At 37.5% G+C, this 27,742-nt stretch overlaps 1 protein-coding gene across 14 annotated transcripts in view; it reads left to right on the top strand.

The window, feature by feature from the left end:
• The first annotated feature begins 10,919 nt into the window (after positions 1-10,919).
• The window catches only part of TENM3 (teneurin transmembrane protein 3), a 1,268,347-nt gene continuing 1,251,524 nt past the window's right edge, over positions 10,920-27,742 (top strand). For all 14 annotated transcript variants that reach the window (XM_027077054.2, XM_027077058.2, XM_027077059.2 and 11 more), the window contains exon 1: positions 10,920-11,055. The gene's annotated coding sequence lies outside the window, so the exon portion shown is untranslated. The remainder of the gene's footprint in view (positions 11,056-27,742) is intronic.

Raw genomic sequence — 27,742 nt, forward strand, 5'->3', positions numbered from 1 at the left:
CAGTGAGATCAATGTGATACCTCGTTTCAGGTTTGCTGTTCTGAGCAGGGACATTAGACAACATCATAGTCTCCACCAGGAACACTAGTTGTGAGTGAGTGCCTTGACCTCTTATAAGACATTATAGTTCAAGTTCAGGTAGGACCTGGGGCTGGGATGGGGCAGATGGACTGAAACTGTAATCTTTTAAGTACCTGAACTGCAGTACAGCTAAAAATTAACTAAGATTTAGGCAGGCAAAAGGCCACGACAATATTTCGTAAGTGATCATTAAGTACAAAATACAGTAAGCCTTTTAAACCAGACTCTTGGTTATTTTAAAATCATGTACTCACATAGAACACCACTGATTTGTTTAAAAGTTATCAGATACAGTTGTTTTTCTGAGGCATTTTTATGCTTCTTTTTAAACATTCTAGAATACATAAGTCTACCATGTGCTGACTTTTTCCCTACATGTACTACACATGCTTAAAGGGAAATACGTATCGTTTATATTTTTATTTCTTAGGTTATTTGCCTGTCTCCGGCTCTGCCATATTGGGTCTGATCATAATAACGCATTAATATAAGTTATCCTTAATGAAATGAATAAATATGGAAATTTGAAATAGATAAATTGCATCCCTATGCCACCTAAGCAAAACTGATTATCTGTTGTATCTTTGGGGCATAACTAGAAGTATAGATAGAAGAGAGTTGATGAAACTGCATACTTTTCAGAAACCCGGTTAGAGAACAGGACAACCATCCCAAAGACAGTTCGTGTGGATGCCATGAGCCAAATCATTAGGGAATGCATGAATGGGTAGAGTCAGAGGCAGAAAGTTCTTAGAATGCAGGAATGTACAGGTCAGACTGATAGAACTAGTATGTACCCACAGAGAAACAGTGGGGCAAAACCCGCTTACTGTTATTCGGATATGAACTTGGACCTCTTGTTGTACATTCATGTCTGAAAAGGAAGGGTAGGTTTCCAGAGGGAAAGTGTCTCTCCCCCATTCTTTTCCTCCTCTCAGGAATAATGTGGATGGGGCACCTGGGTGGCACAGTCGATTAAGTTTCCGACTTTGGCTCAGGTCGTGATCTTCCCGGTCGTGAGTTCAAGCCCCGCGTTGGGCTCTGTGCTGACAGCTTGGAGCCTGGAGCCTCTTTCAGGTTCTGTGTCTCCCTCTCTCTCTGCCCCTCCCCCACTCATGCTCTGTCTCTCTCTGTCTCAAAAATAAATAAACATTAAAAAAATAGAATAGTGTGGATAGATCCTTTGGAAAGAAGTATTGCTGATGAGTGTGAAGGCAGCTGGACTTTCATCAGCCTCGGATCTTTCTAGCTAGACTTATGCTTTCCAATTCTTTATTCTGTACCTATTAAAGGGATGTGTCTCACTTCCTTATGCACATAATTAAGTGTAACCTTGAAATAGTCTCATACACGTGACTGCAGTAAGGCACACGTGTGTGAGTGCGCGTGCATGTGCACACACACGCACACACCACTGACTCTTACGGGTTGGAGATTCCACACTTGCATTTATAAGCGTTGAGGTTTCGGCAAGTCTGCAGAAGACGAATAGGTCTTCCTTTTAATCGAAATTTTCAAAATGTGATAAATCTTTACTCAGGTGAGAAGACAGACATGAATGCACTTATTCTTTGCTTTGTGACTTTACAATGTTAACTCACTCCTGAAAGTCTGCCACTAACTTAAGAAATAATAATAAAATTAAAAAACAATTATTTCCCTTAATTTGCATGGCTAAATTTATGATACAATTCATGTCTAACCCAAAGTTGTTCACAGTTAAAAAATTTATGTCTGGGGCACCTGGGTGGCTCAGTCAGTTGAGCATCCGACTTTAGCTCTGGTCATAATCTCATGGTTCACGAGTTCAAGCCCCCCTCTGTGCTGACAGCTCAGAGCCTGGAGCCTGCTTCGGATTCTGTGTCTCCCTATCTCTCTATCCCTCCCTAGCTCACACTCTCTCTCTCTCTCAAAAATTTAAAAAACCATTAAAAATGTTTTTAATTATATCAATTGTAAATTAAAATAAATTTTTGCAAGTAAAATTTTTGAACATAGATATAATTTATATATAAAAAGTAACAAAAGATTATTGATTCATTTTCGTTACTAATCTTTAAACTATTTTAAAGCTCATAGATTTCTTGTATCCAAACTGAACTTAAAAAATAAAAATATAGGGGTGCCTGGGTGATTCAGTCGGTTGAGCATCCGACTTCACCTCAGGTCATGATCTCACGGTTTGTGGGTTCAAGCCCCACATCCGGCTCGCTGCTGTCAGCCTGTCAGGGTAGATCCCACTTCGTATCCTCGGTCCTACTCTCTCTGCCCCTCCCTCACTTCCCCCCCCCATCGAAAAATAAATAAAACATTAACAAAATTATAAAAAATAAAAATATAGCCATAGAGTAGTCAGTTATGTTGTTGACATCATAGTTAGTGAGATTTAAACCAAGTGATTTTCATTTGAAAAATTTTTACTTAAGGGTTGTGTGGTTCTATATCAAATGTATTATGGGAATATTCACTTCTAACTTGTATTATAACACACACACACACACACACACACACACACACACACACACACACAGAAAGCTATAGTCCAGAAAAACACTGTAGAAAAAAATAAAGGCAAAATATGAGAGTCCTTTGAAACACTTGAGAATAGCATATGAATACCAGACTGAAGTTTTTTAAATGTTACTCTTCATCACTCTTAGTGAAATGACCTATGCAAAGCAAAACATGTTGGCTTCCTTCAAACATGGTGTGTGATTTAAATTTATTCCTTGACTAGCAAATGTTGTGTTGAGCAAATTGGTGACTGTATCTTTGTCAGAAATCCTACTGTCAAAATATCACTTCTTATGGTGTATTTATTTTGTATGGGCTTTGTTTTGGTTTGGGTTGAAAAATAGTTATATGAAAAAAAAGGAGCCACCCAAAAAGTAGGATAATTTTTCAAAAGCCAGTATAGGGAGAAAAAAAGTTATTAGCAGCATTATTTGACTTAAGGCTTCTAAATTTCATACAACCTAATTTGCCTCCTGACACAGTCTTTGAAGCACTTAGAGATTTTCAGTTCCCTGTGCTACAACCAGAAACTTCTATAATGGAACATTAGAACCAGGAGGTACCTTAGAGACAGTTGTCTAAAATCCTAATTTTATAGATCAGGAAACTGGCACTCAGATAAATTAAACAACTTGGCCAGAGTTATAAACCCAAATGAGACAGAGCCAAATCTCCTTGACTTCCAGTCCAGTCCTCTTTGCATTTTCTCTCATGCTGTACCGTAACTGAGTTGACTCCCAGAAATGTTGGCACCACCATTTCCTTGGATCTACTGGGTGAGAACTATCTGGACCAATAGTTCAAGTTAAAGTACAGTTGGGATTGGGTGAGTTTGGGAGGAGACAGAATGGAACCTAAATTCCTTGAAGTCACAATGTTTTTTGAGTTCTCGAACAGTATCTTAGCTAAAACATTAGAAAGTCAAGGAGATGATTTGAAAAAGCTATCAAGTAAACAATTATAACAAGCTTTGCCGGGGTACCTGGATGGCTCATTCGGTTAAGTGTCTGACTCCTGATTTCAGTTCAAGTCATGAGATCACTATGCGCTGGGCATGAAGCCTGCTTAGGATTCTCTCTCGCCCTCTCTCTCTGCTCCTCCCCCCACTCTCAAAATAAATAAGCAGAAAAGAAAAGAGAAATGAAAAGAAAAGAAAAGAAAAAAGAAAAGAAAAGAAAAGAGAAAAAACGAGCTTTCCCACTGAAGAATAGATCAAACTGGCCTGTTGTGAAAAATGTCCTCTAAGCATATGTCCTGTCTACATTTGAGGTTTGACTCAAGTGTAATCATTCAGCTGTGACCTACTCTGCACAGGAATCAGATGATAAGAGTGAAAATAAGATTAAGTGACAACACTGGAAATGAGCACATGGGCATTGAGGTCCGCATTGGGCATTTCACTATGTCCTCCCCCACATCTAGATGTTTAGATCTATGGCTGAGATGGGCGGCAGTTACACTGCCTACCATTAGGCAGATAGGGCAATGAGTGGCCTTCTCCCAAGGCTAGATAGAGAGCCCTGCCATGGTCAGTAGGAGTAGAATTTGTGGCAGACGGGATCCAAGCAACACATGTGGCTGGGCTGTGTGTGTGCCCAGTAGGTAAATGACTTAGAGAAAAGACAAAGCTTGCTCCCAAATATTAGCAAAAGGTTGACTGTCCTTTGTAAGAATTGAGGCCAGAAGTAAGAATGAGAATGAAAAATAGTCTACATGTTTCTACTCTTCTGGATTATAAACCACTTTTGAGCAAGGAATATTTATCAATGCAACACATGTCCACTGAATATCGGGGCATGGGTCTAGTAGTCTACCTGGTGCTGAGTATATAGAGATGAAAGTTTCAGATACATTCTGTCCTCTCCCCAACTCGTGCATGCTCTCTCTAAAATAAAAGTAAAATAAAATAAAATAAAATAAAATAAAATAAAATAAAATAAAATAAAATAAAATAAAATAATAAAACAAAAACATGTGCCTAACAGAGATTGTGTCTATTGTGTACAGAGTACTGATTTTGGAGCCGTTAAACTTGCCTTCAAGTTGAGTTACCACCAAATGCCGTATGATCTTGGTTAAGCTTCTCTAAGTGTTAATATCCTCACTTATACGATGGGCCTAGGAATTATGCTTCCTGCATGGATTGTATGGAGGATAAAATGAGTGCCTGCCACCGGCTAAGTGTTCAGTGAATTTTAGCCATTATTATTAACTCTAAGTGAAAATATGATGCATTTGTTTGTGCCTTTATTAGCGATAAATACGTAACTGTAACGAGAACGATAGGGGTTCCAGCCCCCTGAAGTCTTGTGGAGGAGGCTGCTCTTTGTGTGTGTGTGTTAGTTTCTTTTGTTTCCAATTTTTGTTTAAATTCTAGTTAGTTAATACACAGTGTAATACTGGTTTCAGGAGTAGAACTCAGTGATTCATCACTTCCATACCACACCCAGACTGGCTTATGATAACAAGTGCCCTCACTGATACCCATCACCCATCTAGCCCATCCCCACCCCCCCACACCTCCCTTCGTCAGTGAATGTTGCTCTTTGAATAAAGACCCGGGCCAGACTGTGAGAGAGGACTACAGGTCGTCCTTGATATGTAACCAAGGCGAAAGGCGAAGGGATACCCAGTGGATGAAGGCAAGACAAGAAAAGCTGTGTAAGATTTAGGGAGAACAATAGTAGAATTTTAGTAGTGAGCAGAGAAAGGTGCCTTGACGATATGTAGACCATATAAATGCATGGCGGGGCTCGTATTTCTCTCTCAGATTGTCTGTCCTGTCTATCTGAAGTAACTATCTTCCATCAAAATACATGGCACAAAACCCCTACATAATACCTGAGCATCTCTGGCATTTTAACACACTAAGACTAACTCTGAACATCCTCAGTGTTTGCTGTTACTGCCTTCACTTATCCTTTGCTAAAATGTGTGAAAGCCTTCTTGGAGTGCCTGAGTGGCTCAGTCAGTTAAACATCCACTTTCGGCTCAGGTTATGATGTAATGGTTCATGAGTTCGAGTCCCCCATTGGGCTCTGTGCTGACAGCTCAGAGCCTGGGGCCTGCTTTGGATTGTGTCTCCCTCTCTCTCTACTCCTCTCCTGCTTGTTCTCTGTCTCTCTCTCAACAAATAAATAATAAACATTAGAAAAAACCTAAGTAAAGAAGAGACATAAATCTAAATAAAAACTAAATAAATACAACGTGTGAAAGCATTCTTTATTTAACTGTAAATCATTAGTAGGTAACATAGACTGATTTACATAATTTTTCATGTTTATTTGTTTTTGAGAGAGAGAGACAAAGGCAGAGCAAGACAGGGGGAGGAGCAGAGAGAGAAGGAGACACAGAATCTGAAGGAGGCTCCAGGCTCTGAGCTCTCAGCACAGAGCCTGATGCAGGTTTCGAACCCACGAACCATGAGATCGTGATCTGAGCCAAGGTCAGATGCTTAACTGACCAAGCCACCAGAGTGCCCCTACATAAAGTGATTTAAATTAGATACTTCTGTGAATAATTTAGTCTTGCAATCTTTTTCTTTATATAGCAAATTAATGAAACAATACAATCTATTCTGTAAGGAAATGTGGTATATACATACCTATTATAATTTAGACTGCTTAGGGTAAATACAGCTTCATTTTGCGAAGATCCATTATAAAGGCTCCTACAGCAAAATATTAAGGCAAATGCATGACAAAGCTGGCAAATACTGCAGTCGGTGTTTAAGAGAGTAGATGTTCTTTCGTAGTGGCAAATGGTGATATTAGTTGGTGCTGACAAGAAGAAAGCTATCCTAATGTGCTCTTAAAATCATTGGCTCTCTTTATTTCTCCTTAGCGAGGCCTAACACAGAAACAAACCAAATGGCCATGAATGGATTGATTCCCCTTTTATATTTTTAAGCAAGTTAAATGTAGGTAGCTGCTGTGATCGCATATTTACTATTTCACTTTTGCAGCTTTTAAAGCGACAAAAATCCAGCCCCCCGTCATGAGTTTGATACATTAAACTGTCCTAAACATTGGCAATGCTGTGATGGATGAACATAACCAACAAACACTTCATACATTGTCACGCGAGGCTAATTCAGACTGCGGCAAATTAGCGGTATGTGGAAGAGAAACCAACGTGGTGAAAGTTGAATGTGGGAAACTACCAAGTGACAGGCTGTGCTGTGTGACGCGATGCTGTTTTATTAGTGTCTCATAAGATCTAAGGAAGCTTTGCCCAGGCTTTTTGTCTGTAGTGATCATTTAACTATGTAAGCCGGCCCAAGAGCAGTGCTGTGAGCAAGATTATGTTTTCGCACAGTATTTGTTCTGAAATATGGATTAGTAATGAGCGTTACAAATAGGACTTGTCAGAAGAGCACTACAGAGACTTTTTTGCTAAATCAAAGATCCATTGCTTCACAAAAGATAGACATATTCCATAGTTAATGAGTTGTCCCAAGATCTGATAAGTATCCTTCAAATGTACAGTGGATTCTAAATGTGAGCCATTGAAAAATACGTCTCCACGCCTGAGCAGCATGTCCATTATGAAATCTATACATGTGTTCTGTACAATTTATTATCTAAAAATGTTATGGGCAAAATTGAGTAACTTTGAAATGAATTAAACTTCAATATTCAATTTGCTGTATATTTTCAAGCAGAATTAGTTTTGAGAATTAGGATTTTAGTTCATTTATTATTGGAAAAGACCTTACTAGCTTATTCAAGCAAGAAAATTACCCCAAAAGCTTGCAAGATTTATAATGCTTAGGGAAAAAAAGGCAATTCAAAACCTAATGAGACATTTTAGGCCTCATTTACATCTCTAACCTGACCCATTTTCTGCAAAACGTTTTTTGTTGGTAATTTACATACTAAAAGCTCGTTATTTATCCATCCCTAACCAAAAAGTTGATGAGATTACTAATACCATAGTGAAGTTAACATTACCCTACAAGCTAGATATGGCCATTTCTAGCAGGTAGACTATTGACTCTTTTATCCAGCTATAATCTCTCTCACATGCTGGAAATGCATCCAAATTCTGAGAGTGTGACGTAAAAGCTCGAATATCTCATTGCCACACTCATTTTATTGGCAGGAGTTGTTCCAGGAATGCACCCTTGGAAAATGAGGCACATTAAGGTGGTCTGTGTATGTGCACACACGTAGCGATCCAGGAAAATGATGCAATGAAGTGCATTCTCTAAAACGATAGTAAAAATATATATCTGTAAGTATAGTCAGCTTATAGGTTTATAGAGTTTTATTAAAAATATATTTAGGGGCGCCTGGGTGGCTCAGTCGGTTAAGCATCCGATTTCAGCTCAGGTCATGATCCCACGGTCTGTGGGTTCGAGCCCCGCGTCGGGCTCTGTGCTGACAGCTCGGAGCCTGGAGCCTGTTTCAGATTCTGTGTCTCCCTCTTTCTCTGACCCTCCCCGGTTCATGCTCTCTCTCTCAAAAATAAATAAATGTTAAAAAAAGAAATTTTTATTAAAAAAAAGAGAAAAATATATTTATATTTTTATTAAAATGTTTCTTATCCTATTTTACATGTTTATATTTGAGTATATATTATAGATATTGTTATATGTTATATATTTTACCATTATGCCATTTGGTGATATATATATTGTCACCATCTGCAGATAATTCTTACCTTAATAACTTACTCTCAAAGTTACTGAGTCATTATGGTAACTTGACTAATTTTCATAATATAAGTGTCTATGAAATATGAGTTCAGTTGATAGATACATAAGTTATTTGGATATCATTTGGGTGTACGTTAAGAGTTACACTGCAAGACCTTCAAGATTGTCCTCAGGTGTAACTTGCCTTCCTCCTAACTTGAACCCTCTCTGTAAGCGGCACACACATCCTCCTGGAACCCAGAAATTGCGAAGTGCTTTATCTATGCGTGACTCCTTGTCCAAGGAATTCTTAACCAGCGTTCATTGCGAGTCCTTTTCTAAGTTCCTGTCCTTTGGGGCAGGGCCCAACCTGATTTTAGTTTGTTCAGCATCTCCTGCAAACCCTCCTGCCCAGATTAGGCCAGCATTGTGATCAGGGCCAGACTGGAACAAAGAAGGACCCAAACTTGACCCTTCCGGTGGCCTTAGAAAGCCCCGAGTCTGAGGAGCCACCTGAGACAACCGCAAGTCCGTGCCCTCCCTGGACAAATGTGGCATCATCCCTTTCCTAGTTTATTTCCCTTTGCTCAATGAGTTTCAGATCATGTTTGTTTCCAGAAACTCTGTTTGCTATTGTACTCTTCCTGTTATCAGAAGTTTTACAACAGGATACACAATCGATTATGCACAGAGATAACAGACTTTGGTGAATGCAATTACTATAAACTCATCCCCAAAGCACATTGCCATTCACCAAGCCCTATTATCGTATGACATTTTAGGGACAACTTATGACCCTATTATCATGTTTTTGTTGCCTATTTTGAGGCAGTAAGTGCTGTTGCCACTGCAGTCACTGTCTTCTCTGGTGTTACCACCGTTGTGGTTGTGGCCACCACAACGTGAGCAGTTGGATTTCTCAACTCTTTGGGGTAGTTGGGAAACTCAGGTTCTGGTGGTCCCACATGCGGCATACCAGTCTTCCAAACAGCACGCTGCAATCAGATTTCTACTTAGCCACCTGGAATATCTTTGGATAATGTGTCTAGTGCTATAAGCGATTGATAACAGTCAATGAACACTTTGTATTTTGTGTGAAAACGTTTTGCTTTGTGTAAAATGCCCTAAGTACATGGTGGTAAATGATGTACACCAGCTCTGGGTTTCTCATTACGTGGTAACATCTTCTGGCACAGCAAAGGGTTTTGAGGGGGACAGGGAAGTGAGTTTAGGGTTTTATTTGTGAAGAAAATACCGTATGGGCATTATAGTTCTTACGCACTCATTTCAAAAATATTTCATGATGATCTTAAACTATTATGGCACCCTGTTTTCTGTTTCCCAGAAAATTAAATGTATTTTAAGATTCCATGTCTACCCTTCCCTTTTGAAACGTTTATACTAGAAATGTTGGATAATACTTTCTATGGGGTAGTAATGAAAGACCCCTGCCACTTAGAGTCCAGGGGAGGGAACCAACAAAAAGACCACAAAATAATGACATATTGAGTTACACTAGGAGGAATGAGCGGAAGACTGTAAATTTCAGTATGGAGACAGGCTTGGTATTTAGATAGGGTGGTCAAGAAGACTAACTGAGTGGGAGACGTTGAAATCAGGACTGAAAGGTGAGAAGGAGCCAGCCAAGTGTGTTTAATGGGAATAGCATTCTAGATAGAGCATGCCGGGGAGAGATTCTGACACAGCAGAGCACAGCATAACTGGAATTGGAAGAAGGCGCTCTGGTTGATATATGATGGTGTACCTTAGGGAGGTGCACAGAAATGAGACTGAAGAGGTAGATGAGGAAAGACCATGACCGTGGTACCAAACGCTGGGTACCATCAACACTCCCTGACTCGAATTCACACAGACAACTGTGGCAACCACTCCTCCCCACTCCTCCTATCCTGGACAACACCTTCCTCTGAAAAAGCTCATTCAGTATGGGAACACAGTAAAGAAAGTGTGTTTTCTGTGGAGGGATCAGCTCCCAAGAAACAGAGATGAGAAGAGTCTAGGTTAAAATTGTCGAGATTTTTTTTTTTTTCTCAGCTCAGCAACCAGTAAGTCATTTCACCTTCCCTGGGGCAGAAGTTGCCTGGACTTTTGTCCTAACGGAATGGCCATAAAGTGAAAGGAAACCCTAGGAATGGGGAAGGAGCTTTGTGCTAACAGTTGTGTTGTCTTCCTCATCCATCTAGAAGTAATAACCTATCGTGTTATAAAGGTAAACCCTTTCCATGAAGTTGAACTTATTTCCACTGCTGGCAGCATCCAAAATGTGTGCTGTCATAAGGTGCACAAACTAGATATGCCCAATACATGATCACACTAGGCTTCAATACTATCACTTCAACATCCTAAGAAAATGAAATCCGTTGGCAAGAAGATCAGAACCAGTATCTTGATGAACCTGCTACTTACCTATAGACAACCATGTGCTTTTAGAGTTTTCTCTATATCTTAAGTGGATACTGTATGCTTACAAATGTGCAATTCGTGGCAAACTTAGGCACTCCTTTCTCTTTTCCTGGGAAAAATATTAAAACTCGTGGCATTATAGATCTTTAAACGTAAGAATTACCAATAAAAATTGATTTTATACATGTAGGTTATTCGTATGCAATCCTAGTAGTTGGTGGTTTTTATATAAGGAATGCCCTTCTCTCTCCAGGCCAAGAGCTGTTTCCTAAGAAGCCTGGGTGGCCACCGTGCCCCACGTAGGCAGAGCCCGGGGGCCCTGGGCACAGTGCACTGAGTTTGCTGGCAGCCGGCCCACCTGAAGGTCAGGAACAGCGTCCTGGGACTACACAACAATGGTGAGTGCCCGTGCGAGGCCAGGCGCTTTGATAACCCTGTCTCCTGGAGAAACTTGTTTTCTGATTTCCCAGTCAGTCCTGTCATTCTTTGAGACGTAACTTCTAAGGAACTGCCAAACATCTACCTTTTCTCTTTACACTTTTTTTTTTTTGCACCCTGCCTATAGCCAGACTACTTCTGTAAATAAATGACATCTTGCTTTTTCTTTGTGCACAAGCATGCAATGCCACACATGCCAACCCACAAGCAGAAAGAAAGAAATCGGACTATTTTATAAGTCTTTAATCTCACCAGTGCGTTTCTTTCAACATCAGTTAGAAATAGCTATTATCAAGTGTCCAGCTGCCAGGAGCCTTTGAAATCCAGTAATTATTTATGAGAATTTTATAGAGAAGAGGTAGAAAACATAAAATAGCTTTGGTTCATAAAACAGGAAAGATAAATGTTGCCAGAAAAAAAAATCTATAACAAGTGTGTAGTGATCTATGTGAATGAGAATCTGTCGTACGCTAGTGAGATCGTTAAATGGAAATCAAGGCTATTTGCTGTGTTGATGAGCAGATCCTATACATCTACATAAAGCAGGTTTATTTCATAAGAGACGTATAAATCTAATTTTCAGTGTTAGAATGTTGTCGGGCACGCTGATGGATATATCATAAAGTAAAACTCTGATAAAGCTGCATCTTTCCCCTTTTTTTTCGGTGTCGTTATGGTCATTGTTAAAGTTTGTTGATATGGAATTTGGAAGTGGTTCTAAAGATAATTATACTTTTACTATCCACTTTATAAGCAAGAATTATAAAAAGTAGAGAAGCGTAGAAATTTACTATTTGCTGCACCATATACCCTTTGAGTGCTCCATTCTTTGATGGTCTCTGACTATATTTAGAGAGAATATTGGCATATGATGCAGGCGAAGATTGAGAGCGGGGATTCGATAGAACATCTAAATGTCACAGGTGCTATTGGAATGCAAATGTACTTTTCTATACAGTTTATAGGTATTATATATAGCTAGAGTTCTACACCATATTTTTACACTTTGCTTTCTGACTTTGTCACCTATTACCTTTTCCCAAATTACTAGAAACTAAAAATACCCTCATGAAATCAAGAGCATGAATGCTCTGGCAAGTAAAGAGAGTGTAAGTTTTCTGCTGTCGTTAAGCTATAGGCTATATATCACTTTCCAATATTGCTGGTGGGTTGAACTGAACTAATTACGCGCTGTGAGGAATCTTCCTGACATGGGACTCCCGGTCTGTCAACATGGGATAGATTTTACTTTGGAGATAAGTAATTTGGGTAATCTAATTATTTGAAGAAGGAAGGAGGATAAAAATGAGTAATAAAATTATAGGAAAATTATATTTCAGTAGCAGTTGAATTGAAAGTTAGAAAACACATGTAATTAATGAAGGGGTTCTTTTATTTGGTCTTTTTAACCATAAAATCGAAGTCTTTAAATTTGTTCATTGACAGAACTCATCATTCAGTTTTGCAGAAATTAAAATTAAGAAACAATTTCCTTTCAGAGCAAAGTGAGACGGTTCCTGTTTCATTGAATACATTATATTAAATCGTATGAAAAAACCTATCACTCAGGTCACGCTGCATATTTTTTTTTTGTTAATGTTTTTTATTTATTTTTGAGACAGAGAGAGACAGAGCACGAGCAGAGGAGGGGCAGAGAGAGAGGGAGCCACAGAATCCGAAGTAGGCTCCAGGCTCTGAGCTGTCAGCACAGAGCCTGATGCGGGGCTCAAACTCATGAACCACGAGATCATGACCTGAGCCGGAGTCGGATGCTTAACCGACTGAGCCACCCAGGTGCCCCTACTCTGCATGTTTTTAAGCCAAATTGTTCATTGAGCTACTAACTAATATGTAGAGAAAATGCTATATTTAAATGATATCCTCATTTACTTACTGATACTACATTAATGGGTTGAAAACATGGCACTTAACACGGGCATTTTTTAAACCCTTGGAAGCTGTGAATTTCCAAACTGTGCTCTGTCTGATGACATCACCGCAGCAGCATTGATACCAAAATGTGCATTTTTAGAAGTTCTCTAATTCATGAATACAATGGGTTCTATTCCTTATGATATAGCTTTTTTTTTTTTTGGAGGTAGTTACCTGAGTAATATCCATTGCAAACTCTTTCAGAGTGATTTTGCAGAAATAAAACAAATTGTAAAGGGCTATACCTGCTTTCTTACTAGAAAATATTTGAAATATTGAAATATTGAATATTTGAAATATTGAAATATTTCAAATATTACAGAAATATTTGAAAGAGAAAAAAAAAGCATCTGCCCCCTTTCCCCCTAACCATTTGATTGTCTTCTGGATCCTGGGAATTTCCTTTGCTTATCTGGGAGCTTGAGACTCCAACTCAGAATGTGACTTGACTTGTCCAGATGACGCCATTTTCTCCTACTCTCCCGGTATCGTTTAAATTTCTGTTGATATTTTCACAACATCCTTCAGTGGGAAGCGTAGAAAACACCAAAGTGCTATCTGTTAAATCTCCATGTGTAAGCCTGGATGCATTCATTATTCCAGAGCTGATGATTCCATAATAAAGAGAATGAAAATCTCACTTTGGACTTGCCACCGCAATAATTTTCAGTTATAGGCTACAATTAATCTGAATAATGACAACAAAAGAAACACTTAAGAAATGTAATTTTCGTCTTTCGTTAAAGAAGTTTAATGTAAGCCACATTCTTCCACTCAACAAACATTTATGTGCCAGGGACTTTGTTGCAAGGTGTTGGGGATCATGAAATTCACACCTACAGTGTGCTATCATGACACGTTTTTCAGAGCGATGTACAAAATAAAGTGCAAAATTGTATCTCGGTTTACATGTAACAGGCAGGCCTGCCATTGTCAGCGAAGAGAATGAGCTGCTGTGAGAGCAGACTTGGAGCTTCAGGTAGCATTGTAAGGAAGAGCGATGGAGGCAGCGGAAAGAGCAGGGACACAGTTCCTGAGTTGGGGCACTGCCTAGCATGCGTGTTGAGCTGAAAGGGACCCAGCGTCCTCAGAGCACAGGGAGCAGAGAGGACCTCCAAGATCCTACCGCTGCAATGAGTGAATGAAAGGTCACACAGCACCTTGTAGACCCCATTAAAGACATTTTATCTGTATTCTAAGGGCAATTAGAAGAGATAAGAGTTCTTTATTTGTTAATTACTTATTAAATATTTACTTATTTAGAGAGAGAGAGAGAGTACGTGCGCAAACACACACACACACACACACACACACACACACACACGCACGCATGAGAGGGGGAGGGGCAGAGAGAAGGAGAGAGAGAATCCCAAGGAGACTCTGCCCTGTCAGCGTAGAGCCTGTTGTGGAGCTCTGTCTCACAAGCCATGAGATCATGACCTGAGCCAAAATCAAGAGTTAGACACCAAACAAACTGAGCCACCAAGGCACCCTGAGGTAAGATTTCTATTTTAAAAAATCATCACTCTGATTTATATGTGGAGAATAGAACAGACAGAGAAAGGAGAGGAGAGGATAAGGGAAGACCAATTTGGCAGATTTCACAGCACTTCAGGAAGGAAAGTGTGAAGGTATAAGGTCCAGGAGAAGGTGGAGACAAGGACATGTTCGCAGCTGGTTCAGAAAGAGAGTACACCGGAGGGACTAGCGATGAGAAGAGCCAAAATGACTCGTGTGTTTCTGGCCAGAGAAACATACTGGTCTTTTTAATTTTTGTTATGTTTGGTTTGAAGTGGCTACAAAAGATCTAAAATGGATAGAGGGTATCTGTGGTTTTAGAGCTCAGAAATCTGGACAAAAGTTTGAAATTGGAGTCACTGGCTTTTACATGGCAATTGAAGTCATGGTAGAGAATGAGATTGTTTGGAGAGAGATCATTGGGAGATAAAAGAGAAAGCCCTGGACAGAAAGAACTTGAAGGACTTCAAGCTCCAGTGACTGGGTAGAGAAGGAACAACTGAGAAAGGAGACTGAGAAGAAATCAAGAATTACGAAAAACATACAAAGTGAGATCATTCTAGGAACCAAGGGAAGAAGAGAGTATTGTAGCAAAGTGCTAATAGGTCAGTAAGGTGAGAGTTATGAAGTATCTCCTTGAACTAAACAACAAGAATATCTTTAGTAGCCTTAGCAACAGAGTTTTGTTAGAGCAGTGACTCAAAATCCAAATTAAAGAAGGTAGTTGTGTGAATGGTAGAGGGAGAAATAGAATCAACAAATGCAGACAACTCTTTCCAAATTTGGCTATGAAGTTGAAAAGATGAATAGAAATGCATAAGGGGAAAGATGTGAAATGAACAGAGGCTTTTTGGTTTTTTTTTTGATGTTTATTTATTTATTTTGAGATGGCGGTCGGACAGAGGAAGAGGGAGACAGAAAATCCCAAGTAGCTTCCCATACCTTCATCACAGAGCCCAACTCAGGGCTCGATCTCACGAACGGGGAGATCATGACCTGAGCTGAAATCAAGAGTTAGATGTCCAAATGACTGAACCACCTCAGCACCCCCAGGAGGTTTTTTTTTAATGATACTGTAAAATTCTGGAGAAAATTGGCAGAGATGGGTCTCAGCAATCCAATGCAAAAGATGGTCTTGTAAAGGAAAAGGGGGCAGGCACCTGGGTGGCTCAGTCGATTAAGCATCTGACTTCAGCTCAGGTCATAATGTCATGGTTCGTGGATTCGAGCCCCACATCAGGCTCTGGGCTGACAGCTCAGAGCCTGAAGACTGCTTCAGATTCTGTGTCTCCCTCTTTGTCTGCCTCTCCCCTGCTCGTGATCTACCTTTCTCTCTCCAGCTCTCTCTCTCTCTCAAGAATAAATAAACATTAAAAAATAAAGGAAATGGGATATCATTCACGCTGTATCACAAGAGAAAGAGGAAAGGGTGGAAGCTAATGCTGAAAGATTGTTGGTTTGGTGATGGTGGATTGAAGTACTTGCTGTAGGAAGGATGATCATGTTAAGAATATTAGGGAAAGATAGAGTCATGGGGTGGAGGGGAGTAGGGGTGTTTGAAATAGCCATTATATTGAACAGAGAAGAAGAAGAATTAGAGAAACGCAGTGGGCTTGTTCAGTGATGCTGAAACATTGTTGAGGTTGGTGACTATGACTTTTCAGGGAACTACATGACTGTTTCCAGCCCTCCAGCAGGAAAACTCACATAGTCCAGGATGGAATTTTCCAACTAGTGTGGAATGAAACAAAAGAGCATGAGGCTGCAAGATGGCGGTAAGAGAATAATCAATTTTGCAGGGCTACTGATACCAACCAGCAATGGAAATGAAACAAAGACCAGAAAACCTGGTGCTGTGCAACTGATGGAGTCACATAGCAGATGTAGTGAGAGTAACTGAGCCAACAGGGCAGATGGAGAGAAGTTTGTGGTGAGACAGAGGATGTTTGATTGAACATTTTGAAGTAGAGTTTCAGGTATAGATAAATAGGTATAGATAAATACCTATAGATATTTATCAGGTATAGATAAATATAGATATAGATCTATAGATATAGATCAGGTATAGATAAATATTCTAATTCTAAATATTCTAATTTCTCTCACACTGAGAGTGGGTGGCTGAGGCGGAGTGGATGAAAAGCTCCCTGAAAATGTGAGTATCAAGAGAGTAAGGGACCAGATCATGCCATCCAGTGATAGCAGTGATTGGGATGGGGAGACCCAGTTGCCCAAATCTTAAATTAATGAAAACTCTTATGCAGGGTTTAGCTGTGAACAGCAGAGGAAAGAGGTTAAGGGAGGCCTGAGTAGGTAACATAGATTCCAAGAGTAGTCTTACCCCATGATGATAAAGGGGCGATGCCCTGTAAATGGTGTGGAGCAACAAGCAGATTACTCATCTTTCATAAATGATACCGTCCTTTCCTTATTCCGTATGTATCTGTCTATGCTGTGTGATTTCAGAGGAAACAGCAGCCTTCAGTCCAAACCCCGACGCCATTAGTCACATAGTGATGCCTCCATGCTTTATGAGTGTCAGGTCCTCACTCTCTCTCCTTGGCCAACATAGGACTGTTGGCCTGTTGGTCTTGTAAGACCAAGTCTTACAAGAGTTGCACACGTGATTCTTGCACAAGAATCTTGCACAGGATTCTTCTTAATTAGGTATGCTAATTAACATCTCTGCACTTCAAATTCCTTGTGTGTAAAATGGGGATAAAAATAAGAAGTGCCAATGTGGGATTGCAATGACTGATGGAAATACCGTGTAGAAAATCAGCTGGCATTACTTGTCACATACAAAGTATTTAATAAATAGATACCAATGGAATTATTATCATTATCATTATCATGAATCTATCATGCATCCCATTTACTAATATTTAAACTCAAATAATTTAAAAAGGTTTCCTGGAGTTAACTATGCTCCTCCTTTGCCTCCATGACATTACACATTTTGAAATACCCCCAAGGTCCCCCTTACTCTACATATGACTGGCACGTTCATCTTAAACCTGTTCCAGCCACAAATCTCTATTTCTTCTGGCCTAAAATGTATTTACCATCAACCTATCTGTAGTGGACAAGTCATATTATCAAATAAATCACGTGTCCCAGGCATCTGAAACAAAACTTGCATCAGCAGGTGCAGGAGAAAAGCAGCCTGTTAATCTAAACTGAGTAGGAGAGTAAGGATTCTTTTCTTCATCCATTATAAGTGCTGTTTTCTGGTGCAGCTGACTATGAGAAAAGAAAATTATGAGTTATAATAATCAATCTTAGAAATGATGAAAATTTTAACATCCCCCCATCATGCCTGCTGAGCAGAGGTCTTAATCTGGCAATATTTCAAATATGATAAAAAGATGTTTGAGTAACATTCTTCAAGGGTTTGTGAAACATTAAATCCTATAGAAACATATCTAAAATACCTCGTATTTCAAGGTGTAATAACTGGCTTATTATTTAAATGAATAACTTTCTAAAATGCATGTCCAACAGGAAAGCAATCATGTGAGCAATACTTCGATTAATATATATACATAATATATTATATTATATATATATAATATATTATATATTATATATATATAGTTAAATAATATCAGGTTGCTTACATATAGGTGATATTGGTGCTAAGTGATGGAAGAAAACATCATCTGTGACAAGGTATAATTAGCTTAGTCTTTCCGTATATATTCATTGCAATTTTTTTAAAAAGTTAACAAAAAAACTCAAAAGTCAGAAAGTAGTGGATTCAACCTAATTTTTCATATCAGTGATGAGGCTGTCCTAACAAGAGAGTCAGGGGGAAGGGATTGTAGACTGGGGCATTCCCAACAGTAGAAATCAAATAGAACGTGAGTAGTTAAACTGTTCTTATAATGACAAGGAGACAGACAGCTGGCATTCACTGAGCGTTTCTCTGCTGAAAAATCTTATGGACACTAGTTATGGCATATCTCATTTAATCATCATTCACTAACTATTGTCCCCATTTTCATATTATTAAAAAAAAACGGTACTAGGAAAGATTGACTTAGTAGAAAGCACAGCTATTAAGTGACAGAGCTGGAGTCTGAATTCTGTCAGATGCCAAAGCCAGTATTCTGATCACTGACGTATGAACCCTCAATTTATCCTTGGATTGTCTAGAGAGCCTTGGACCGTTAACCTACTCATTGCAAGTTCTTACCCAATTTGTTCTGATCTTGACATAACACAGATAAGGCAGTTAAGAGTTTAAACCCAAGAAATGAACAAATGATTTATCGAGTCTTAGAAAAAGCAGCAGAACCTGCTAGAACAAATTTTGTCAAAATTTGTCATTTTCTTTCAGAAATTTTTAGACTGACAAGCAGGATTCAGGACTCTAAACTAATATAACAAAGCTCCTGTCATAATACACTTAAGAGCAAGATGCTTCGATGAGAGCTAGATGATGGAACAGATGGGTAATATTTGTGCTCAGGTTGTGTATTATCAGATAATTATATTGACAAATGAAGGTTATACATAGACTGTGGGAATTAGAGATTAAAAGTAGAGTTTTAAATGTGTAAAATGAATTGCTCAAAATTTCTTATCTAGAATATTATAGAAAATATTTTGAATGAATAATGTGTTAGGAAATGTTTGGGATTTTACAGAATAGATTAAAGGGTTTTCATTGCAAGACTGCGTTCTTTGAATAATCAAGAAGTTTGATTCAGAATTATCCATAGAATTGTTTAGACAGTTTTAAAAGAAAGAATAAGAGATCTCTATAGCTCATCTCTTACCCTGGGGTAATGGATTTATGGTTTGAACATTTAATAGAAAAATGATTTTCCAACTAATAGACAACATTAGTACAGGGATATTCTTCCTCTAGAGAAAGGCTTTAAAAAAGTTCCTCAATAACTTAATTGGTGATAAAACAGCACACAAAAAGAGGAAGTGAATTAAATCTAATAGGGAGAGTTTATTTGAAGTTTGCATTTTATAATAGAAAATGATTTCAAAATAGTGATCATGGCATTTCAAAATGATTTGTTTTCATTTTTAATTTCTAATATTGAATAGCATACAGAAAAGTAAATGTCAGTGGGCTAAGAGCTTAAACTTGGTGAAGTAATAATCCTATTGGTAAGCAGCTTATTATGAAAGATACAAGTCAAAAAAAGGCAGAGCAAACACAGACGTCAATATGTTTTCCTCAAGTTTAGAATGATTATTTATTTTAGAAGTTTGAGTCAATTTCATTATTCTGTCTCCCTCTTGGTAGTCAATTTATTGTTTAGGGATCTCTCGATTAAACCCTGTCACTTCAGGGGAAGTTCAAGAGAATAGTGCATTATTGATATTACAGAAACAGTTGTTTCTGATCAATACATTTTGAACCACATACGGGTATATCTTTAAGGACATAATTCATCAAAAACAGGCTTACTGGGGCTCCTCATGCTATTTTCATTGATTTTCCCTTTCTAGGAAGACACAGTAGATACTCTATATATGACATAAGAGTTATATTCAAAATAAAGAAGTCACTTGCTCAAAAAATGCTCAGTTACAAAGAAAAAGTATAAGGATTTTAAAGGAGACATAAAATTGAATTTAAGTTACTATTCTCACATTTTAATATCCTGTGCAGAAAATGTAATTGAATGACTTACATTTTTCTTAAAGATTACACATAAGGAATACCAAATTCGAGGTGTGAATTCCATTCTTGACTTACTGCATGAAATGGAGGTAGAAAATTACTTTTATTTAGTGTTCTTATTGCTACTGTATAGCTTTCTTTTAAATTTAGAATTAAGTATAAGTATACATCCTTTATGCTACGTGTGTTCTACGTGTTTGTTGGGGCAAATTTTAAAAGAACAATTTGAATTCAGTGTTAAATCTTCTAAATGAACTCCGTGTACAGCAAATAATTGATTGATTAAGAGAATAATAGCCTTCTAATCTTGCAAATCTGCATTCTCATATATAATGCTAGCTTAAAATCAAGATACCATATTCTTTTCAGTATGCACAGAGAATCTTATACGAAGGCTGAAGGAAAGCGACGTATCTTAAATTGTTTTCTGAGATAGAAAAGTACTGCTCAGTAGAAGTAGTGGGAAAGAACTGATTTTTAAGTGAGGCTTATTCACTTTTTAAAAAGCGATTTGTTTTTTGTTCTCTAAAATCCAGATATCTTAAGCCACATTCCGCATTTTAACCCCAACATCTGCCCAAATAGTCCCTCTTCCTAATTTTTTCATTGATGGTGCAATCCATCATCATTGGAAGTTACTTGAGTGAAATGTCTTCCAGGATTGCCATTAAGAAATCCTATGTGTGAAAAAAACAAGAACAAAAACAAAAAAGCTAGAGATGTATACACAGCTGCACGTGACACCTGACTCACATAGCCATTAAATGTCCAAACTGCCACTTTATAGGTTATCTGTCTCCTGGTCCAACCTTCATTTAGGGATTCCCTGATCACCTTGTCTCCCAGTCTCCTCCCAAAACCTCGTTAATGCAGTCAATCTTCTCATTGTTCTAGTGAATTACTTTCCATAAAGATTGTCTCCTTGTCGTGTGCATTGGTAATTCATTACTTTTTATTACCGAGAAATATTTCATTGCATGGATATATTTTATTTACCCATGCACACCAATGGAGGGACATTTAAGTTGTAATATTTTTTTTTTTTGAATAAAGACACTAATACTTAAGAACAGTGTATGGACATACACTTTCACTTCCCTTTGGTAAATACCTTGAAAGTGGGACTTCTGTGTCTTAGGGTAAATGTACATTTACTTTTAAGACATCAACAAGTGGTTTACCAAAGTGCTCAAGAGTATATTGCATTTGCATCAGCAATAAGAGAATGAGTTGTACCACATTTCCACCAAAACACTGTGTTGTCCGTCCTTTTAATTTTAGTCACGGTGGGGTTATGTAGTGGTATCTCATTGTGGTTTTAACTTGCATATTCCTAACGACTAATGACATTGAATATTTTTATGTGCTTATTGGATATTGGGATATTTTCTCTTATAAAGTATCTCAATGGGGACACCTGGCTGGCTCAGTTGGTAGCACATGTGTCTTAGGTTTGTGAGTTTGAGCCCCATGTTGGGTGTAGAGATCATTTACAAATAAAATCTTTAAAAAATGCATCTATCTGATCAAATGTTTTGCTCATTTAAATAGATAGTTACTTATCTTCTTATTGAGTACTTCATGTATTCTGAATAAATCTTTTTTCAGATATATGTTCTGCGAATATCTTCTCCAGTCATGACTATCCTTTTCATTTTCCTAGTAGTGTCTTCTGAAGAAAACACGTTTAAATTTTGATTAAGTAAAGTTTATTAACTCTTTGGGGGGCTTTTAAGATTTGGGCTTTTTATATCCTATTTAAGAAATCTTTGTCTCATCTAAAGTGACAAATGTTTTCACCTACACTTTCTCTGAGAGATTCCATCATTTTGGTTTTTATATTCAGATCTGATTTATATCTGTTTTTCAATACGACATCCAATTGTTCCTCCACCATGAGTTCAAAAGTCATTTTTTCCTCACTGAATTCCCTGGAACTCTGCCCAAAACCAATTGGCTATATAAGAATGGGTCTATTTATAGACTGTTTTGTTCTATCGATCTTTATGCCAGTACCACATAGCGTCCTAATTACTGTAGCTTTATAGTAAGTCTCCAAAGATGGTAAATCCTTTTTTCCTTTTTGAAAATTATTTTCGCTACTATTGTTCCTTTGCATTGCCATGTATATATCACAGCCTTTTAAACTTGAAAACCTGCTCAAGGTTTGATTAGAGTTGCATTGAAAATATAAATCAATCTTGGGAGAATTGAACTCTTATCAAGATTAAGTCTCCTAATCGCTTCTCATTTATTTTGGTCTTGTATTCAGCAATATTTTGTAGTTCTCAGTGTAACGACCGCACACATTTTTTAAAAATTTATCTCTACATATTTCATTATATTGATGCTATTTTAAATGGCATCTGTTATAAATTTTTATTTTCCAGTTCTTTGTTTCTCATACTTAGACATACAATTGATATTTGTATGTTGTTACTGTATTCTGTTACATCAAAACTCATTTATCAGTTTTAGGAATTATTTTGTATATTCCATAGTATAATTGAAAAATCATTTCACCTGTGAATAAAGGCAGTTTTGTTTATTGTCTCCAATTTATGATCTCCAGTATAAATCTGAACAGAGAACCATGCCTTGTTACTGATCTTAGGGATGAAGCATTCAGGCTTTCACCAGTAATATGATTTTCCTGTAGGTTTGTTATAAACAGTATATATCTGTGTGTTGCCTTTTTCTATAGTCTAGCAATCTCTGTCTTTTAGTTGGAGTCTACTTTTATTTATATATTGATAGTTTATAAAATATGTATTTATACATAGGTATATGTATATTTATACATACGTATGTATATGTATATATATCATTAATTGAAATGATTTGGTGAAAAGTTCCCAATTTCCTATATATTTCCATTTGGCCAGATGTTGTTTTCATCTTTTTCCTGCCTTAATTTAGATTAAAGGAATATTTTTAGTATTCCATTTTATCTTTATTGTGGGTTTATTAGCTCCATTTTTTTTAAGTGGTTGCTTTAGGGCTTACACTACACCTTTAAATTATGACAGACAACTTTTCAGTAGCCTTCTGCCACTTTACTTGTCGGGTGAGAAACTTGCAACATTATATACCTTCATTTCTTCTCTCTTATCTTTTGTGCTAATGTTACCATATATTTTACTTTTGTGTATTATAAATTCCACAATACGCCATTACAGTGTTTTATTTTAAAGGGTTAACTATCTTGTAAAATGATTAAAATAAAGAAAAATAATTGCTACTTACTCAAGTACCATGTTCATAGGTTTTCATCTATCTCTGAACATCCAAATTTCTGTCTTTAATAGTGTTCCTTTTGTTTGATAAGCATCTTTTACTATAATTTGCAGTGCATATCTGCTGCTGATGAATTCTCTCAGATTTTGTTTATCTGACAAAAGGCCTTATTTTATTCGTGTTTGAAAAATATTCTCACTAAATACAGAACTCTCTGTTGACTTTTTTCTTGTAATTTAAAGATGCTGCTTCTCTTGTTGACTGTCATTACATTTCTGTTACAGTCTATTACCATTCTTTCTCTGCACCTGCTGTATCTTTTTTCCCCTGCCTTCTTGTAAGCTTTTTCTTTTTATCATTGTTATTTAGCAGTTTGGTTCTACTGTTCCTTGATGTGGTCTTATTTGCATTTATTCTGTTTGAAATTTATTGAGCTTCTTTGGTTTGAGGGATTATGGTTTTCTTCAAATTTGGAAAAAAGTTAGCCATAATTTCGTCAGAGTTTTGTGTGTCCAGCTCCTTCTTTTCTAGAACCCTCTTACACTTATATGAAATAGTTTGAGTTTTTTCCACAAGTAATTGGTGCTCTGTTGACTTTGTTTTCCTCTGCCTTCTTTATCCACTTTGTTTGGATTATTTCTATAGCTGTGTTTTTAGGGTCAGTAATCTTTTTTCTATTTTTTATATTATACTTATCCAGTTTACTTTTCACTTCAGATATTTTATCTTTAGAAGTTTCATTTCAATTCCTTTTTCATGATTTTCCTATTTCTCCTCATTGTGTTAGTATTTTTCTCAACATTCCTAAATTTATGGAGCATTTTTATAGTGGCTGCTTTAATGCTCATTCCTGAAAACCCCATCTTCTTTCATCCAAACCTGTTCGTTCGGTTCCTCGGTTTCTCTCCTAGTTATGACTCATATTTTGCTGGTTTTTTTTTTTTTTGCATATCTACTCATTTTGGATTAGATGGTAGACATCATTACATTTTTTTATTCTGGATTTTGTTTCATTCTTTACAACAAAAGGATTGGATCTTGTTCTAACATACATTTAGGTTACTTGGATTTAGTTTGATCCTTCCTATATTTGCTTTTAAATTTTAAGACTTGTTAGGAGACACCTGTGTGACTCAGTTGGTTGAGCATTTGACTTTTGATTTTGGCTCAGGTCATGATCCCAAGGTTGTGGGATTGAGCCCCATATCAGGCTTCATGTTCAACTTGGGATTGTCTTTCTCTCTCCCTCTGCCCCTCTCCCCCTTCTATGCCCTCTTTCTCTCTCTCTCTAAAAAACTTAAAATTAAAATTAAAAAAAAAGATCTCTTAGGCTCTAGAGCAACTTTAGGACTATTGAAGTCTCAATATTTAAAATGATACTTGATATGAGAAATCTATAAACATGTCCATATATTATGATGACATTTCATTCTAGCTGATGGTGACACGAGCATCTCTTAACCCTGAGTAATCTCTGGGACTTTCCAGTGATGGTACTGCTTCTTTCCAGTAGTTCTTCCCCCAGCGTTGGGTAGTTTCTTCTTATGCATGGACAGATGAAAAGTTCAAGGGAGTAGGACCCATCTGCAGATATCCAGAGTTCTCTGCAACACTGTGCCCTGTTTGTGTTAGCTGCCTTGGACTCTCTGAACTCGGTTCTTTATCACCTCTCCTCAGTGAGATGGCTGGGCTCTTTTCGGATTCCTCCTTCTGTGCCATGGCTAGGAACGTGCTTCCAGGTTGTGAATTGGGACAGTCTTGAGGCTCAAGTCATTATTTGTTTCAGGGATCAGAATCCTATGCTTCCCATCATCCAATGTCTACAAACTATTGTTTCAAGTATCGTACCCAGTTTTATCATTGTTTAAGACAGGATGGGTATATCTGGTTCATATTACTCAAACATTCACGGAAACAAAGTTTTCCTTTTTTTTTCTTCTTTTCCTTATTGTCTTTCTTTCTTTCTTTCTTTGCTTTCATCCTTCCATCCTTCCTTCTTTCCTTATTTCCTTCTTTCTTCCTTTCAGTATATTTAATGTATCATTCTCACTGGGAAACTACCACCAACCCCACTTTTTCAACCTGAGTCAATTTCCTACTGAGCACATCTCCATTCAGAGTGATCCCATTAATTATGAAACATATTTTACATTGCATATTAAGTGTTGGCTTCCTTTTCAGACTTACAAAATGGTCACCTTTGAATGTAGGGACTGGATTTTATTCATTTTCATGTCCTCAGTACAAGCACTTCACCTGTATTATATTAAATCAATCAAACTTACTACTCACTTACTTACTACCCACTTGCCCCTAGCCTTTTCCTTATGTGGTTTCTTCTGGATAGACTCTCCTCTCCCACCATCCAGCTACCAAAATCCTGTCCTCTTAAGATCCACATCAATTTTCATATCTTCCTTGATGCTTTTTCTGGTTTCTAACTCATTGGCAGTTTGTTTGTACGTGTCATGTTTCCTATTTAATCTTTTCTCTTCAGTTATAGTCTATCAATTTCTGTCTATTCCAAAGTATTCTGTGTATTTCTTATTTTAGGACTATTTCATATTTGATAACATTATTCTATGTCTACATTAATCTTACCCACAACCCCTCATTCAACTAGGTTTTTTTTTCCCCTCTCTTTTTAGGATGGAAACAATGTATTTCTTTTCTTTTGGAGCCACTCTAAAAACAGTGGGCATTCAATAAGTATTTGATTAATCCAAAATGGAAATAATTAAAGATTTTGGTTATAGTTGTTAGTAGCAAAGATTTTCATCTAACAGCTTTATGGGGTATAATTCACATATAAAATTCACCTTTTTAAAGTGTACAGTTCAGTAGTTTCTGGTATGTTCACAGGGTCGTGCAACTGTCTATCATCTCTATCAAAATTTAAAAACATTTTCATCACTCCCCCATCCCCCCAAAACCCCGATGTTTTTAGCAGTTACTCTTTATCTTCCCTCTCCCTCGTTCCTGGGGCACATACTTTATTTCTGCTTCCGGAGTCTACTTTCTGTTTCTGGATTTGCCTGTTCTGCATAGTTCTTATAATGGCAATCACAGAATAGGTGTCTTTCCGTGACTGACTTCTTTCAGTTGGCATATGTTTTCAAAGTTCATCCATGTTGTAACACATATTCGTACTTAATTCCTTTTGAAGGCCAAATAATATTCCATTGTGTGACTGTACCCCAGTTTGTTTATCCGTTCATTACTTAATGAACATTTAGATTGTTCGTACTTTTTGGTTATTATTGAGAAATGCTACGGGGAACGTTTGTATATAAGGTTTTTGGGTGAACATGTTTTCATTTCTCTTAAGTATATGTCTAAGAGGAGAATCACTGGGTCCTATGGCAACTCATCGTGTCACATTTTAAAAACTGTCAAAATGTTTTCAAAAATACTTGTGTAATTTTAGGGGCGCCTGGCTGGCTCAGTCAGTTGAGCGTCCAACTTCGGCTCGGGTCATGATCTTGTGGTTCGTGAGTTCGAGCCCCGCGTCGGGCTCTGTGCTCAGAGCCTGGAGCCTGCTTTGGATTCTGTGTCTCCCTCTCTCTCTGCCCCTCCCCAGCTCATGCTCTGTCCCTCTCTGTCTCAAAAAGAAATAAACATAAAAAAATATATACATACTTGTGTAAATTTACTATCGACCAGCAATGTACAAGCATTCTAGTTTCTTCACATTCTCACCAATACTTGTAATGATTTACCTTTTTTATTGTAGCAAATTCTAGTATGTTTGAAATGGTATCTAATTGTTGGCTTGATTTACATTTTCCTTATGACTATTGGTCTTGAGCATTTTTTCATGTGCTTATTGGCCAGCTACATATCTTTTGAGAAAATTCTATTCATAATTACTACCTAATTGTTAATTTATTCTTTTTTCTGTTTGTTGTTGATTTGTAAGAGTTATTTATATGTGCTGAATAAAATTCCCTTATGAAATATATGATTTGCAAAGATTTCTGTCATTCTAGGGACTGTCATTGCATTTTCTTGCTGGCTTTCTTTGATACAGAAATGTTTTTAAGTTTTAAAAATTTTAATCTATTATTTTTGTTACTTGGGCTTTTGCAGTCATATCTAAGAAATCATTGTCTGACCCAAACAAATTTTCTCCTATGCTTTCTTTTTTTTTCTTTTTAATGTTTATTCTGAGAGACAGAGAGCAAGTGTGAGCAGGGTAGGGGCAGAGAGAGAGAGAGAGAGAAAGAGAGGGAAAATCCCAAGCAGACTTTACAGTAGGGCTCAATCTCACAAACTATGAAATAATGACCTGAGCTAAAATCAAGAGTCAG

The sequence above is a fragment of the Acinonyx jubatus genome, chromosome B1 (genome assembly GCF_027475565.1).
Source record: "Acinonyx jubatus isolate Ajub_Pintada_27869175 chromosome B1, VMU_Ajub_asm_v1.0, whole genome shotgun sequence".
NCBI lineage: Eukaryota > Metazoa > Chordata > Mammalia > Carnivora > Felidae > Acinonyx > Acinonyx jubatus.